At 45.0% G+C, this 17253-nt stretch overlaps 1 pseudogene; it reads left to right on the forward strand.

Moving 5' to 3' along the window:
* The first annotated feature begins 2008 nt into the window (after positions 1 to 2008).
* The window catches only part of LOC146188439 (uncharacterized), a 45588-nt pseudogene continuing 30343 nt past the window's right edge, over positions 2009 to 17253 (forward strand).

The raw sequence follows: 17253 nt of genomic DNA on the forward strand, positions 1-17253 counted from the left end.
TGAGTTTCTACAGCTTTAGTTCTAAAATACCTGCTCTTACAAAAATGGACACTAACAATTAGTGGAAAGGGTAGTTCTCAGTAATTATTTAAGATTATCATGCATGAACTGCCCGAAATGTTACTACCAAATAGTTCCTTTCCTAAAGAAATTCATTACAAAATGACAGCAGTGTTTATTTATTCAATGCAATTTCTGTCATGAAACCCATTGATTTATAATAACAATTTAGCAATGCCAAACATTCCGCGGGCGAATCTTGCACACTTGCTGAAGCAGAACTAATCCTGCTAGATAAGCTGTGCAATCAATCTTTCGTTAACAAAGGTGGCATTCCAAAATATACTTGTGATTGCTTGTACTGAAAATGATGTCAGCAAAAACTGTATCAATACTGCAAACAAGCAACCCTCTCGCTGCTCTCGAAAACTGGAGAAGAAATGTTGGCCGTCTGCTTCAATTCCCGGCATAGGAACGACGCGCGTCGCAATGACCTTGAGCATAGCCGCAGTTGCCGTTGGAAAAAAGAAGAGAGAGAGAAGAGAGAAAAACACTTTATTCGATTATTTCGGCTTGTTCTCGTAGTTAGGGTAAAAGAAAGTTAGAAATATGCCTAGGGACCAATTCGCGGGGAGATTCCCCCACACAGGTGGCACCGTTTCACAGAACAAAGGCTACGGACAAGCAGCCTGTAATCGAACCATGTGTACCCATTGCTACCGCCATAGCTAGTGAAGAATAAACAATCATCTGGAGACGGAAAAAAAACTGCACGAGAATGTTTATGTTTTCGTTACACACTGTTCACTTCGCCTTAAATGGTTTGTTACAGCGTTCGAATATTGCTCGAGAAAGAACTATAGATGTCAACCGATGGAGGCCTTTCAGGCGATCCTTCCTTATGTCTTGTGCTTTGCTATTGGGAAATAAACGTTGAGTTGATAACCAGGGCTACTTCGTGCGGCCGACGGCCTTGTGTCGTCATCTCCTTCTATTTTTCCCGTCGCTGAGGCACACTTACATATACACTGTTTTACAATGTGTATTTTTGTTGAACACGGGGCTCTTAGTAGTCCTTTCTTTTTTATTCGTTCACATTAGCACTTTCTATGCTGAAAACAAATAATAAGACAGAAAGAAGGGTATTGGCTGTGTTGACCACACGGAAAAATGGAGTGTGGAGATGATGGTAGTTTATTTGACTAAACGTTAAATACATTTAGTCGCTCCACGTAGGTCGATCGCACATGACACATGCTTTTGTGCGTTAATTTATTTAGTGCTTATTAGTGTCTACCAAGGCTTAAATGTAGGTCACGGTGGCATCACCTAAGGTGTCTGAGGCTTCGACTAGTATTTAGTAAGGATCTGTGGCCTCCCTCACTTGAATATGTATCACTGAAGGAATTTGAATTAGGCAATAATTTTTTATTCTTGTTGAGAATGGTTGTCGAAATATTGATTCTGAGTCGTTTGAAAAAGTTCGCTATGTTTTAGTAAGAATCAATAACATGTTTATTGAATCCTGAGATGGAGAAAAATACAACATCTGCTGCACTGCGCAAAAGCTGGAGATAGTACACATGCTCCAACCCTCGTCGATTTCGTCGGTTTGCGCTGTTAAAGCCACAATATGTCGATTGTTCCACACTTATTAACTATATTTCTATTTAAAACATCATTAGAATTCCCGCTACCTCTATATGGTGTACTCCATATAGTGAAGGCTTAATTGCCGAATGGTTCGAGAGGTAGTCGGTAAGTAATGCGATCGCTGAATCCTTTCGTTGCTCGGCGGGAATGTTACTGAAATCGAGCGAAAACGCCGTGGACTCCAAGATGGGGAGCCTGGCAAGGTCGGCTAAAAGTGGCAAGCGAGACAGAGCGTCGGCGTCTTTGTGTTTGCGACCAGACCGGCGAATAACACCGATATTATATTCTTGCAGACGAAGAGCCCACCGTGCCAAGCGGCCAGAGGGGCCTTGAGCAATGAAGGCCAGCAGAAGGCATGATGTTCCGTGACTACATCATACTAACGGCCGTAAAGGTAAGGGTGAAACTTTGTGGCTGCCCGGACAATGGCCAAGCACTTATTTTCCGCTACAGACTACTCAGCTTCGGCTTTCGAGGAAGTACGGCCGATGTAAGCGGCTACTTATTCACCGAATCCAGAGGGGGGCTGAGCAAGAACAGCGCCGAGGCCGACACCAATGGCCTCTGCGTGCGCCTGACGGTCAAAATGGCACAGTCTGGGTGGGGCTATCAGGAGACGACGTAATGTATTGTAGGCGTCGTCGCATGCTGGTGACCACAGCGAAATACCTATGTTTTTGTTGAGGAGCTGAGTCAGCGGGGCGACAATAGAATCAATGTCCCGTATAAAAATCCGAACGTTTAAGCACAGGCCTAAGAAACTCATTACTTGCTTAATGGCAGCAGGTTTCGGAAAAACAGTCACAGCTCGAAGCGACACGAAAAATGAGTTGTTATAATGTACACAGCATTCTTTTGCAACGGCATGATCAGGCGTCCAGTTTAGACGAATTAGGTTAGGCCTCGTAACCAGCTCCGCCCCCCTTTCATCACCCTAGTTCTAGCCGGCGCTACGGCTACCGGAGCCTCGCAGAAAGAGGGGGGATACACTCAGCGACGAACGACGGGGGCAGGAATACACGCAGGAACCGGAGAACACGAGTAAAGGAAGGGGGGGTCGGACGGCGTGGGGGCACCGGAGGCAGCGCTAGCAGCGACTGTCTGATGCCGCTGCCGCCGCTAGCGAGTAAGACACCGTGACTGCGTAGAACACCGTGGCCGCCATGCAGAAAGAGAAGTGGGGGGGGGGGGGGGGTCCCCATTTCTTAGTACGTGGTGGCGATGCTCTCCGATTGCCGAAACGCCGGCTCGCTATCACCGGATCACGATGCATCCCGTTCCCACTCGCCATCGGCGTCAGCGGCATCAGAGAGTTGCTGCTATCTGTTCGTCGCGCAACGTTCCTATGGGCCCACGTGCTGCTTCCCGCAACCTTCCGATAACGCAATTGCTCTCTTCATTTCTTCTACCACAAATCTTCTTTCATGACAGCCAAGAACTGTTAGTGGAGTGTTGGTCAATAAAATACGTGTGAAAAATTGAAAAAAAAAAGTCTGCAATTGTACATACGTGTCTTGCTCGAAATCTTTTGCTCAATCAATCGAAAAGGTGATACAGGTGATGAGCTGCGCTTAAACCAAGATACTTTGTTGGGCGAGTTGGTACTTATTCATTATTGATATAAACAGCGCGAACACGAAAACAAGGGACAAGAAACACGAAAGCCACAGTACATGCGCTGACTCACAACTAAGCCTAAGCCGTTTACTGCAAGGCCCAGAAAAACAAACATGAAGAAAACGAAACAGTCACGTGAAAAACCCCTGGGTTCACCTGCTGCATAAAAATTACTTTAAAAAATCACTTAAAAAAGACACTTCTTTCCTTGAAAGAGCAAGAGACGTCTTGCTGATACACTTATTGTCCGTTGAAATAAAATACGCTTCCACTATCTCTCTCGTTATCTTCTCTTTGTGGGGATATAAAATCTTAACACTGTCAAACTTAGGAGTGCATTTCTTCTTCTCCTTCATTATTTCACATGACTGGCAATGGGATACTAGAAACGTTTTGTCCTTTCCAATTTCCAAGTTGTTACAGTGTTCCTGTAGTCTCTTATTTATACACCGTCCGGTTTGTCCTATATAACTGGCCCCACAAGAGAGTGGAAGCCTATAGACAACACCTGTCTTGCATCCAACATAGGGGTTTCTATGTTTCACCCCACATTCTTGCTTCTTCTCTTCTCTTTCCCTTTGAACAGCCGGGCAGATCCTCTTCATCTTGAGCGGGGCGGTCAGTGCGACGTCCACATTATACCTCTTGCCTACATTTTTGAGGCCATGCGAAATCCTGTGCACATACGGTACCACGGCAACCTTCCTCTTCCTCTCACCCATGCTAGGCAAGGATTTCAGTCTGTGCGTTCTTTTAAGGTTCTTCAGTACCCGGCAACTGGCCTCAATAATAACTGACTCGCGAAAACCGGCCTTTGCAATTCTCTTCACTTGTCTTTCAAAACTCTTGGCCATGCCGTGGTAACAAGATTTCGTCAACGCACTTAACAAGCAAGTGTTTATCATCCCATTCTTCACTAACTTGGAATGTCCTGAACTGGAGCCTAGCAACGGCTTCATCGATCTCGGGTTGTATTCCCAACAAACATGATCATCACCGAATTGAATCAAAATATCTAAATACTGTAACTGATCGTCCACTGGTTTCTCAACAGTAAATTCCAGGCCGGATCCACACTCAGTAAAAACATCCATAATGTCCTTCATTCTTTGATTGAATCCCTCACGGCCTGTTAATACTAAAAAGTCGTCCACATACCACAGAAGGCTGGAGTGTGCATTGGATCGAGTGTTGCACCGGTCTTGAGTGACATCTTCTTAATGTACGTGGACAGACACCTGAAGGATAACTTGGAGGGCTTGCATTATTCCACCTTCAGGTATGTGGACGACTTTTTAGTATTAACAGGCCGTGAGGGATTCAATCAAAGAATGAAGGACATTATGGATGTTTTTACTGAGTGTGGATCCGGCCTGGAATTTACTGTTGAGAAACCAGTGGACGATCAGTTACAGTATTTAGATATTTTGATTCAATTCGGTGATGATCATGTTTGTTGGGAATACAACCCGAGATCGATGAAGCCGTTGCTAGGCTCCAATTCAGGACATTCCAAGTTAGTGAAGAATGGGATGATAAACACTTGCTTGTTAAGTGCGTTGACGAAATCTTGTTACCACGGCATGGCCAAGAGTTTTGAAAGACAAGTGAAGAGAATTGCAAAGGCCGGTTATCGCGAGTCAGTTATTATTGAGGCCAGTTGCCGGGTACTGAATAACCTTAAAAGAACGCACAGACTGAAATCCCTGCCTAGCATGGGTGAGAGGAAGAGGAAGGTTGCTGTGGTACCGTATGTGCACAGGATTTCGCATGGCCTCAAAAATGTAGGCAAGAGGTATAATGTGGACGTCGCACTGACCGCCCCGCTCAAGATGAAGAGGATCTGCCCGGCTGTTCAAAGGGAAAGAGAAGAGAAGAAGCAAGAATGTGGGGTGAAACATAGAAACCCCTATGTTGGATGCAAGACAGGTGTTGTCTATAGGCTTCCACTCTCTTGTGGGGCCAGTTATATAGGACAAACCGGACGGTGTATAAATAAGAGACTACAGGAACACTGTAACAACTTGGAAATTGGAAAGGACAAAACGTTTCTAGTATCCCATTGCCAGTCATGTGAAATAATGAAGAAGGAGAAGAAGAAATGCACTCCTAAGTTTGACAGTGTTAAGATTTTATATCCCCACAAAGAGAAGATAACGAGAGAGATAGTGGAAGCGTATTTTATTTCAACGGACAATAAGTGTATCAGCAAGACGTCTCTTGCTCTTTCAAGGAAAGAAGTGTCTTTTTTAAGTGATTTTTTAAAGTAATTTTTATGCAGCAGGTGAACCCAGGGGTTTTTCACGTGACTGTTTCGTTTTCTTCATGTTTGTTTTTCTTTGCCTTGCAGTAAACGGCTTAGGCTTAGTTGTGAGTCAGCGCATGTACTGTGGCTTTCGTGTTTCTTGTCCCTTGTTTTCGTGTTCGCGCTGTTTATATCAATAATGAGCTGCGCTTAAACTTTGCATTAGGCAGTAACGTAACTGAGAGAAAATTTTTTCTTCTCGAAAGGATTGTGAAAACTCATGTTTGTTTCTTTATTCCCCCTGCATGCTTTGCGCCCCTAAATCACACTCCTCTCATTTTCTCTTGCCTAGCGTTGGCTTCAATTTTTACAGAAACCGTTAATTAGGCTGCACCCTTCTGCCCTGGTTGCATGCAAATTATGCAATTAAAAAACAAAATACCTGCATGCAGCCGTTATTGACTTGAAATTGCATCTTCTAAATATTTACCTTTCGCGGTCCTGAGTTGCGGCCACTGTCTGTCGTAAGGAGGCGCATTCGCTTGCTACTTAAAGCGTCTCAATATATATCTCAAACCTGCTCTCTCTGTGATGGTTTAATTTTTTTTTTTGGTATAATGTTCTCGAGGTCAGATATTATGCTTTGACTGCTCCGTCCATTGCATTTCGTATTCTGAGGTGCTTAACAACGGGAATCCATAGGGCTCGTCGCCGGCTAGTAACATAACATCCATCAAACATTGCCCCTTACCCTCCCTGACACAGGTCTACGTTACTTCCTCTAAGAAAGCGGCGAATGAATCTGTAGGGCTAGTGTCGCCTATTTCCTTGCTTTCTTTCTACACCACTGATACTGCCGTGCAGCCGCGATTGGGGTCTACAATTCTTTCATAGATACCTCATCTAGACACTGCTTTGAAAAACTCTGGATGATGGTTGGAGCACCAACTCAATGGAATGCTGCCTCGTAATCTTTGAACGATGAGAAAAATTTTTTGCTGAATTCTGTGTATACTTATTTTATCTAATTGTAAGACAGAATAAACTCTAGTGTAGAATAACGTTTACAAATGAAAATTTTATTTTCTTTGTGCAAAGAAATATTACTTACCCTGCTTCTACATCATTTACCTTGGTTCATACGCTGATCCAACAAATACCTGGATGCCTGCTCATCAATTTTTCAAGTTCTTAACGCAGCCTCGAAATAAATTATGTTGATAGCAGAGCTCTACAAACATTGCGGTACCTCGAAGTCATAACTGAAATCGTTTGTAGGGTGGCCATGTCTCACACCTCGGTCCTTTCACGATCTTTCATCGAATCTGTAGTCACCTGATGCTCTCCAGTTGATTAAAATTATTCATTGCCCTTAATGCCTAATTTCCTGTTGTCTTCTAATTCAGGAACATGTGGCTGCTGTGTACTACTGCCAATGTCATTCCCAGCTTTGTTGCTGAGGTTATTTGTAGACGAGAGCAGAAATCCTAGGCAAATTTGACTCTGTTCAAATATTTACGACAATGCTACGTTAAAGATAGTTTTTTTTAGGCAGCTGCCCTTCTTTATAAAATTCTTGCTATTTTCCATATTACACTTCCTTACGGCAAAGTTTAACTACACTAATTAGGCTTGATACCGCCGCCAATTCCATCGTGTATAGCTCCTTCAAAGATTTCGTAATTTGAGTTTTTTGTTGAGATATTCGGCCTTCTTGCACCTTTTAGCAGCATTTCACTAACTTACCGTATAGTTCTATTACGCAGTGCCTAATATTGCGTCTGAAATTAGCTTTCTTTCCTCTATAGTAACGACATATTTCACAGCTCGAACTCTTCTGAGGCAATATATTGAGTTCCTCTACGTCTCCTATTTGCGTCCTTTCGTTTATAAGCTTATTCTTTCTTGTGTTTTCTCAGACCTAGACACAACCGCTGCTAAGGTACATGATATGGCTAGCGATTGCAAGGTAAGAGGCTAAAAGTGGTTAAACAATATTTAGCTTTTTTTATATAATAAGGGCTCGCTTTATATGAAGAAAATTATAACTCTTGCGAAAGAGGTGAGGCGTTGTTTAATATTTTGTTCATTGGAAATGCATTAGGAGATATTTAACTACGAAAATACGCATTTTGTGGAGCTTAAGTTGGCTTTTTGCAATTCGAATTCTTCATAACTCTCGTCGCTTGGCATTGTATCCCAGCTAAAACAAGGCTAATTAATTCTTGACGAGGAATAGTTTACGTATTTAGTGCATTAATATCGCGAGCGCCGGAAAATTAACTGTACACAGCGAAATACAAACCGGCTGCTTGGCGGTTCTATTTGTAGACTGCATTGGTTTGCGCGTCGAGTTTTAGGTTAAGTGAATTACAATGTCCCCGTGCTGTATGGTAAGTGGTCACTACGGATTCTTTAAGAGAAGTTGCGAAATAAAAACGTTTCCAAGTAGCTCTATGTTAGAACGATATTTTAGTTTATTTATACAACATACCTCTAAAGGTGCTCAGTTAGAAGGTATTACACAAGGGGGGGGGGGGGATACAGGCATATATAGATAGTAAACAAAAAATCGCAAAACAAGAAACGACAAAACAGATAAAAGCATATATATATTTGTAAAAATACAAAGCACAAAATTAAACATTAAAGCCTAAAAGGAAAACAAAAAAAAAAACATGAACAAAGAGGCAGGCACTAACGTTGATATAAGTTATACAATATCTCAAAAATGACGGCACGAAAATAAAACGAGAATTGTCATTAACAGAAATAAAGACAGAAACCTGATGCACTGGTAAGTGAACAGTGAACACAAAAAGTTTCAGCAGGGGTAGTGGCAGCCAATAGATTATAAAATTTATTCGCATCAGTGACGGTAGCAACATGTGAAGGCAGAGCGTTCCAGACAGTTGTCGTACGTGGTATGAATGAATGTGCATAGTTGGATGTACAATATGACAAGCGCTTAAATTTAAATGGATGGACGCGGCGGTCAAAAACAAAAATTATTATGAAGCATTGGATGATGATACAGTTTATGAAAAAGGGACAAACTTGAAAGTTTATGACGGACCCATAGATCCTGACGATCGGCGCGCTTGTTGAAGGCTGTGATGCTGGTATGACGTGAATAATCAGAGAAAATAAAACGAACTGCGTGATTCTGTGATGATTCGATGTTACTTATTAGGTATGCTTGGTAAAGGTCCCAAATAACCGAAGCAAATTCAATGTTAGGTCGAATAAGAGCGGTGTAAGCACGTAATCGGAGGTGGGAGGGAGCATGCTTTATGTTATGTTTTAAGGGACCTAAAGATCGATTAGCGGATGCAAGAATAAGGTTAATATGGTGGTTCCATGTTAGATCTGAAAGAAGGTGAAGACTGAGATACTTATACGTGGTTACCAACTCTACTGGAGAGTTATTTAAAGAATACGCGGTTTGAAGCCTGGACATTCGGTTAGTGAAACACATGAATTTTGTTTTAGAAAGGTTAAGTTGCATAAGCCAAGTAGAACACCCTGCTGTTACTGTGTCGAGGTCTGATTGAAGAGCCAGGCGATCTTCGTTAGTATAAATTTTGTGATAAATCACACAATTGTCAACGAAACGTCTGATTTGAGAAGAGACTGAGTTAGGTAAATCATTATTAAATATCAGGAAAAGCAAGGTGCCACGCACTCTTCCTTGTGGAATGCCGGAATGAACGTGGCTGAGGGACGAATTACGGTTATTGGCAGTGGTAAACTGAAACCTGGAACAGAGAAAATCTTTAACCCATGCAATAACAAAGGGGTGAATATTGAGAAGTGTTAATTTGGTTAATAACCGGTTGTGAGGATTCCTATCAAATGCTTTACAAAAATCAATAAATATTGAGTCAACTCGAATACAAACATCAAGAGATGAATGAAGATCATGAATGAAACCAGAGTTGCGTTTCACACGAGTACCCTTTGCGAAAGCCGTGTCGATATTTAAACATGATGTTGTGTTGTTCTAAAAAGTAAAATACCTGCGAATGAATCACGTGTTCAATGAGTTTACAAATCGTGCTAATTAAGGAAATTTGACGATAATTTAGTGCTAAAGAACGATCACCGGACTTCAAAATGGGCACAACCTTCGCAAGGCGCAAGCCATGTGGAACCAAACCAAATGAAAGGGACTGCGAAAAAATAGCGGACAAGATGCGATGGATACCTTCAGATGAATTCTTGAGTATTTTGTTATTGAAACCAAAGTGATCAGACGCCGATTTCAATTTAAGTTTACTTATTAAACATAGGATTCCAGTTTCACTAATAATTATTTCGGACATTGAGGAATCAGAATTATTCGCAATAGGAGGGGCTAAATAAACCTTTTCTCGGGTAAACACTGACGTGATTGCGTCATTGAGAGCTTGTGCGCATTCAGACGCTTGGAACACTGCCTTCCTTGGCATTGGTTAGAGATATATCAGTATGACACGACAGTAAAATACAAATATTTTTGCGAAACAGGGCTGCATGTGTTTACCGGCTGCTTGCTGGTGCTATTCTGTGGGCTGTATTTGTTTGCGCTTCGAGTCTTAGGTTAAGCGAATTTTAAGCAATACTTTAATTTTGGAATTCAAGCGCCCGTTTTATATGAAGAAATTTAAAGCTGTCGCGAAAGGAGGTGTAGGGCCGCGCCCGAGGATAATCACTTGCAGGTGCGCGTCTCTGCACGGCGCCGTCACCCGCCTGTCTGCTTCTGTTATTGTAGAAGTGGTTCCCCTTCTACAAGCATGCCGCGGGTCGGGAGAGCCGACCGGACCGTCGGCGCCGGATGTGCGGGACCGTTTTAGCCCGAAAGTCATTTATGGGAACATGCGTATCAGATCGTGCTGTTGGGTGCTCGCGTGTAAGGCACCCTTCGTGCTGGTCGGTAGCGAGCCCCCAATGACCCTTCGGCCTTTTTTTTTACACTGCGTCTTTGAGCAGTGCAAAAGGGATTTTATCCTGTCTGCACATGCGACAAAAGAGCGCCTGAAGAACCATTCAAGAGTTGACTCGGGTATTGTGCTCAGAGCGGGCAAGCCAGAAGCTCCCCTTTAATCCGGCGCCAGGCCTGCAGAATGGCGACTGGTGGATCTTTCCCTTTCCATGTCGTTGCCCGTAGTGGTAGTTACGGGTGGCGCGGGGCAATGCACTGTGGAAAGGATTCACCCAGCAGCGGCAGCGTGGATGGGGCGGCGGTGTGCGGGAGACAAATGGGAAGAAAGTCTCCCGAGAGTTGAGGGTTTCACACCCTCACTGGGAAAAGAGTTTTACTGTGTTTCGTTTGTTGTAATTTGTATTGCTAGTGGGGCCCTGGGTTAGAGGCTTAGGCCAACCTTAACCTCTAACCTTAGCCTCTAAGGGCCCATCTAGCATATTTTCTTATTGGACAGTTGATGTGTGGGGCTGGCCTCTGAAAATGACTGCCCCTATTTCTTTGTTTTGTGAAGGAATAAAATGAAACGTGATCCAAGAGAGTTCAGTCCAGTCTGAGCTGGGGCTCCATGCGTAGGCATGTAACGCGGCTGTTCTGCTTAGGCTCTAACTAGTTACGTCGAAGAGTAAAGTAGCGCAGTGTTGTTTTTTTTTGTATATATATATATATATATATATATATATATATATATATATATATATATATATATATATATATATATATATATATATATATATTGTGAAAGAAGGCCAGGTCCAGACGGCAAGGTCGTGAAGGCAAGGCAAAGTATGCCGTGTCAGCATTTAATCTGATGGAGCAAAACCCAAGCGCGCGCCGGAGCCGGCGCCGCGGGCCGATGATGATGGTATGTACAAGAGGAAGACGAAGATCATGGTATGTACAAATGAAAGAAGATCCGTGGAGGGCTCACACAATCTGCCCGGGGGGTCGGAAGCGGCCAGCCTGGCCGCTCCTAACCAACCGATGTACCGCGACGCACAAACGGCTTCAAGCGAGATACATGAACAATTTCAGTTCCACGGTGGCGTCGGTCAGCTGGGGGATCAATAGGTGTGACTTGGTAGTTTACTGAGGAAGTTTGGTTGATTACCTTGTAGGGACCAAGATAGCGGTGCTGAAATTTATCACTAAGGCCAGGGGTGCGCAGTGGTGTATACAGGCAGTACTTCGTCACCAGGACGAAAAGAGACCACGCGATGTTTCGAATCGTAGCGACTCTTGCGGTCCTGCTGGCACGCTTCTGTGTTGAGGCGGGCAAGATGACGGCATCTGGCTACACGGGATGAGAACTGGGCTGGTAATGATGAGTAGTAGTCGGGCGTAGAGAAGAAGGAAGTGTCGAGGATTGTAGTGGGAGGACGGCCGAAAACAAGGAAAAATGGGGAGTAACCGGTAGTCCGTTGTACTGCAGTATTATAGGCGAATGTGACGAATGGTAGAACAGTATCCCAATTTTGATGATCCGGTGTGATGTACATGGATAGCATATCCGATAGGGTGCGGTGAAATCGCTCAGTCAGACCATTAGTCTGGGAATGGTAGCTTGAGGTTGTCTTATTGAGGGTGGATGACGCACGAAGAACTTCGGATACGACTGTCGATAAGAAGGCCGTCCCGCGGTCACTTAGAAGCACCCGAGGAGCGCCATGACGCAATACAATTGACCGCAAAAAGAAATTAGCTACCTCTTCAGCGGAACCAGTCGGTACAGGGGCGGTCTCAGCATAGCGTGTAAGGCGGTCGATAGCTGTTATAATCCAATGGTTACCCCCATTGGAGAGATGTAGGGGACCATATAAGTCGATGCCGACTACATCGAATGGTGTGGCGGGACAGGGAAGGGGTTGTAGGAGACCAGCGGGGGAAGAGGTCGGCCGCTTGCGACGTTGGCACAGGTGGCAGGAAGCAACGTATTTAGCTACGGTGGTAGGCAGGCCAGGCCAGAAGAATCGTCTTTTCACGCGGTCGTATGTTTTGTTAAAACCAAGGTGACCTGCGGTAGCGTCATCGTGGAAAGCTGCTAGTATACGTGGGCGAGGCACACGCGGTACGACTGGGAGCCAGCGAGTTCCATCAGGATAATACACGTAGCGGCGTATTATGCCATCTTCAAGCTTGAAATTGCGAAGCTGTCGGCGAAGCCTAGCGTTGGGTGGGCTCGAAGCGCCGATAACTCGGTCGATGATGGGCCGACAGTAGGCATCAGCTAATTGCTGTGAACGGAGAGCGTGCTTGTTCTCAGAGTCGTCAAAAGAAACTGCAGTGATATGCGTCGGTGGAAGCGATGATCGGCTGTGGTCAGAGGTGGAAATGCATTGTGAAGAAAAACAGCAGGCTGATTCCGAAACCGGGCAGCGAGAAAGAGCGTCGGCGTCTTGGTGTTGGCGGCCCGATTTATAAACGACGTCGAAATGGTATTCTTGCAGGCGTAGAATCCAACGGCCAAGTCTGCCTGTCAAATTTTTCAGCGAAGATAACCAGCAAAGAGCATGATGATCGGTCACAACTGTGAAATGCCGACCATACAGGTAAGGGCGAAACTTTTGAACAGCCCAGACGACGGGGAGACATTCCTGCTCGGTAATGGTGTAGTTTTTCTCAGCTGGAGTCATGGTCCGACTGGCGAAGGCAATCACTTTCTCACGTGAAGTTGCATCGCGCTGCAGAAGTACAGCGCCAAGACCGTGACCACTGGCATCAGTGTGCAGGATGGTAGGAGCGCTGTCGCTGAAGTGGCCAAGAACTGGATCTGATGTGAGGGCGTGCTTTAGGTCGTTAAAAGCAGTGTTGCACTGTTCAGTCCACACGAAAGGGCTGCGCGCTTTAAGTAGTTCATGAAGTGGCGCAGCAATAGTTGCAAAATGTCTTATAAATCGCCGTAAATAGGACGCCAGGCCGAGGAAACTCGGCAAATCTGTAGTCCGTTGCGGACGAGGAAAATTCAAGACCGCGGTTATTTTTTCAGGGTCTGGGCGAATGCCGTCATTGCTAACCAGATGTCCTAATATTTTAATTTCCTTCTCTGCAAAGTGGCACTTCTTTGTGTTGAGCTGAAGGCCCGCTGAAGCAAGACAAGTGAAGACTTCATTGACGCGCGTGAGATGGTCGGTAAAAGTTGTCGAAAACATAACAATGTCATCCAAGTAACATAAACAGGTTCTCCATTTGAGGCCACGGAGTAGAGTATCGATCATTCTTTCAAATGTTGCGGGTGCGTTACAAAGGCCGAAGGGCATAACATTAAACTCGTAAAGTCCGTCAGGAGTTGCGAAAGCGGTTTTTTCTTTGTCGTCCTCATGCATAGGTATTTGCCAATAACCTGAGCGGAGGTCCAAGGTCGAGAAATATTCTGCACCTTGGAGAGAGTCAAGGGCGTCATTATTACGCGGCATCGGGTAGACGTCTTTGCGGGTAATTTTGTTGAGTGCGCGATAATCAACACAAAATCGTACCGATCCGTCCTTTTTTTTTAACTAATACTACTGGGGAGGACCATGGGCTTGTTGATGGACGAATATTATCGCGACGGAGCATGTCATTGACATTTTCTTCAATTACTTTTCGTTCCTAGAGAGAAACCCGATAAGGTCGTCGGCGTACAATGGAGTTACCTTCGGTAAGGATGCGGTGATGTGCAACACTAGTCCGTCCAAGTGGTGGGGAAGTGGCATCAAAAATGGCTTGGTGGGCTTGAAGCTATTGCAGCAATTCATGATGTTGGTTTGGGTTGAGGTTCGGATTGATTGTCTTCGACACCATGGAAAGAGAGACTTGCGATGAATCGCGTTGCGGAGGTAGCGGGGCAGTGAGCACCATCATGGATATAGGGTGAGCATCCACTATGCATGGCAGGGAAGTTCCTTTAGTCAGCACGAAGGATTCACGGGAAGTGTTCGTGGCAGCTACTATTGCAGAGCTGCTGCGGAATCGTACTAGGCTTGATGGAAAGGCGATTCCACGGGCAAGATGACGATGATATGGTGCGATGAGTACATCCCCGTCACTGATGTGTTCGGAAGAAAAGGTAATAAGTGTATCGCACTGTGGAGGCAATACAGTATCAGCTGCGGCATTGAGGAAATGATGCCGTGCAGAAATGTCAGATGAACAATCATTGTCTGTCATATGGATGACACGGTCGCCACAAGAAATTAACGCTGAAGTTGTTGACAAAAAAATCCCATCCAAAAATCATCAAATGCGCACACGGTGAAAGCACAGCAAACTGCACATGGTGGCGGACGCCGTCTATAACAACTCGAACTGTGCACTTTGCTGAAGGGTGCAGAGGGACGCCATTTGCTCCACGAAGTTAAGGTCCATCATATGGTGTCGTTACTTTCCCCAAACGGTGGCACAAATCAGCATGAATAACAGAAAGTGCAGCTCCTGTGTCAATCAAAGCTTCGACCGGTAATCCTTCAGCTAAAACGGAAATCATATTATACGGGCGACGAGGAGGACTTTTTGTAAGTTCGCAAAGTGCAGTTTCTCCTCCGGAAACTGCATCGCTTAGTTTTCCGAATTACGGACAGGAACAGTTGTTGCTGGTCGAAGTGGCGAAATAGTGCGGCGGTATGGGGAAGGGGACCGGCGTCGGGATACATGAGCCCCACTTGGTTCAGACGAGGATACCGGCGGTGGAGAGAATCGACGAGGTTGACTAGGAATTGGTCGTTGCTGATAATATGCAGGTGTGTCACTTTCGAAGGCGTCATAACCACGGCGCTCATTCTGAATGCGTCGGTGACAAAAGCGAGATATATGTCCTCGAATTCCACAATAATAGCACACTGGGCGAGAGGGGCGCCAAGGTGCGTAATAGGGTGGCGTCGGTTGAGCCGTCGTCATGGCGTTGATGTGGTTGTAGGGTGGTGCTTGGGGTGGGGGAACAAAAGGAGGAGGGGATGCAGTGACGTGAATGTAAGTCGGTGCTGGGCGAGGTGCAGGAGGATCAGGCGTGACAGGGTGGTTGATAGTGGCCAACTCTTCTTTAATGATGTGGCGGAGCCCGGCGTCATTAGGAGGAGACGAATGATCGCACCCGTGCCGGCAGAAAGGGCTGAGAGCTTGGAGCTCCTCGCGGATTATCGCTCGAATCATGGCTAGTAGATCGAGGTCAGTAGAAGTCGGGGCAGTAGTGAAGCTGGGCTGCAATCGGGAGGACTGTAGCTGGTCGAGGCGTTGGCAGGTCGTTATAATGGAGTCGACACTTGATGGATTTTGGGCAACTAGGGTGTTATATGCCATTGAATTGATTCCCTTCCAGACATGGTGTACATGTTCAAATTCCAGCATAGTGGGACTGATATGCCGACAGAGTGACAGCACGGCCTCTATGTATGACGCATAGGACTCATCGGGACCTTGCCGGCGGGTAGCGAGCTTGTTCCTTGCGATCTCCGTCCGAACAGCCCGGTCAGCGAAGTACTGTCGGAACTGCTGCTTGAAAGTGGGCCAGTTTGTGGTGTGGGGCTCGCGGTTAATAAACCAATTTCTGGCGACCTCAATAAGGTAGAAAGATACGTTCAGAAATTTCAAAGCATCATCCCACCGGTTGTAGGCACTGCAGCGTTCATAAGTGTCAAGCCAGTCATCGACGTCTTCGTCGCGACGACCAGCGAACAGCGGCGGGTCGCGTTGTCGTGTGGGCACCATCGGAGGCGGCGGTGTAGCCGAGGTAGAGGGTCCGGCCATGTCGGGACTGCTCTCGGTTGACATGACGATGGTAGTGGTTAAACGGCGACCGGAACGTAGCTCCAGCGAGAGGCAGGTCACAAGGCAGCAAGGGGATCTAATTTCACCTCCACCACTTGTGAAAGGAGGCCAGGTCCAGACGGCAAGGTCGTGAAGGCAAGGCAATGTATGCCGTGTCAGCGTTTAATCTGATGGAGCAAAACCCAAGCGCGCGCCGGAGCCGGCGCCGCGGGCCGATGATGATGGTATGTACAAGAGGAAGACGAAGATCATGGTATGTACAAATGAAAGAAGATCCGTGGAGGGCTCACAATATATATATATATATATATATATATATATATATATATATATATATAAATATATATATATATATATATATATATATATATATATATATATATATATATATATATATATATATGTGTGATGCTGTAAATATATGATCTACCATCATCACCTTCAAATACGCCTCCTGGTCTTCTCTACGCCGAACTACATAATAGGAAGGGTTTAAGGAACCTTCCGAAAAGGAACGAGCGAAATACATTCTACTGGAGGTGAGCGCGATGTTTATTATTTTGATTATTGGAAATGTATGAGGGTATATTTAACTCCAAAAATACGCATTGTGTTGACAGTAAAGTTGGCTGCCCGCAATTCGCATTTTTCAAATCTTTCGTCATTTGGCATCGTATTCCAGCGGAAACCAGACTAATTGCTTCTAGACCTATAACGGAAGAAATATGTATTTGGTGCATTAAGAACTCAAGCGCCGGAACTGTAAAATCGTGCACTGCGGGATGTAAACTCTGCAGGCTAAAATACTTTTTCGACGTAAAATGCCTTAAACTGCTTAGACTATAAAGAAATTATAAAACCCCGACTCAGCGTTCACGTCTAACGACTCTATATACCGTCATCTCTAAAACAATAATATTAGATATAATATTAAATAGTAAAGAGGAGTAAATAATTAGTTATTCGCTCAGCTTTCTCCCGTACTTTATGTCCGCTTTCCTGAACAATCTTTCTTAAAAGAGACTACAGACACGAA

Source organism: Amblyomma maculatum, chromosome 5 (assembly GCF_055883805.1).
Source record: "Amblyomma maculatum isolate TAMU_Amacu chromosome 5, ASM5588380v1, whole genome shotgun sequence".
In the NCBI taxonomy this organism is placed as follows: Eukaryota; Metazoa; Arthropoda; class Arachnida; order Ixodida; family Ixodidae; genus Amblyomma; species Amblyomma maculatum.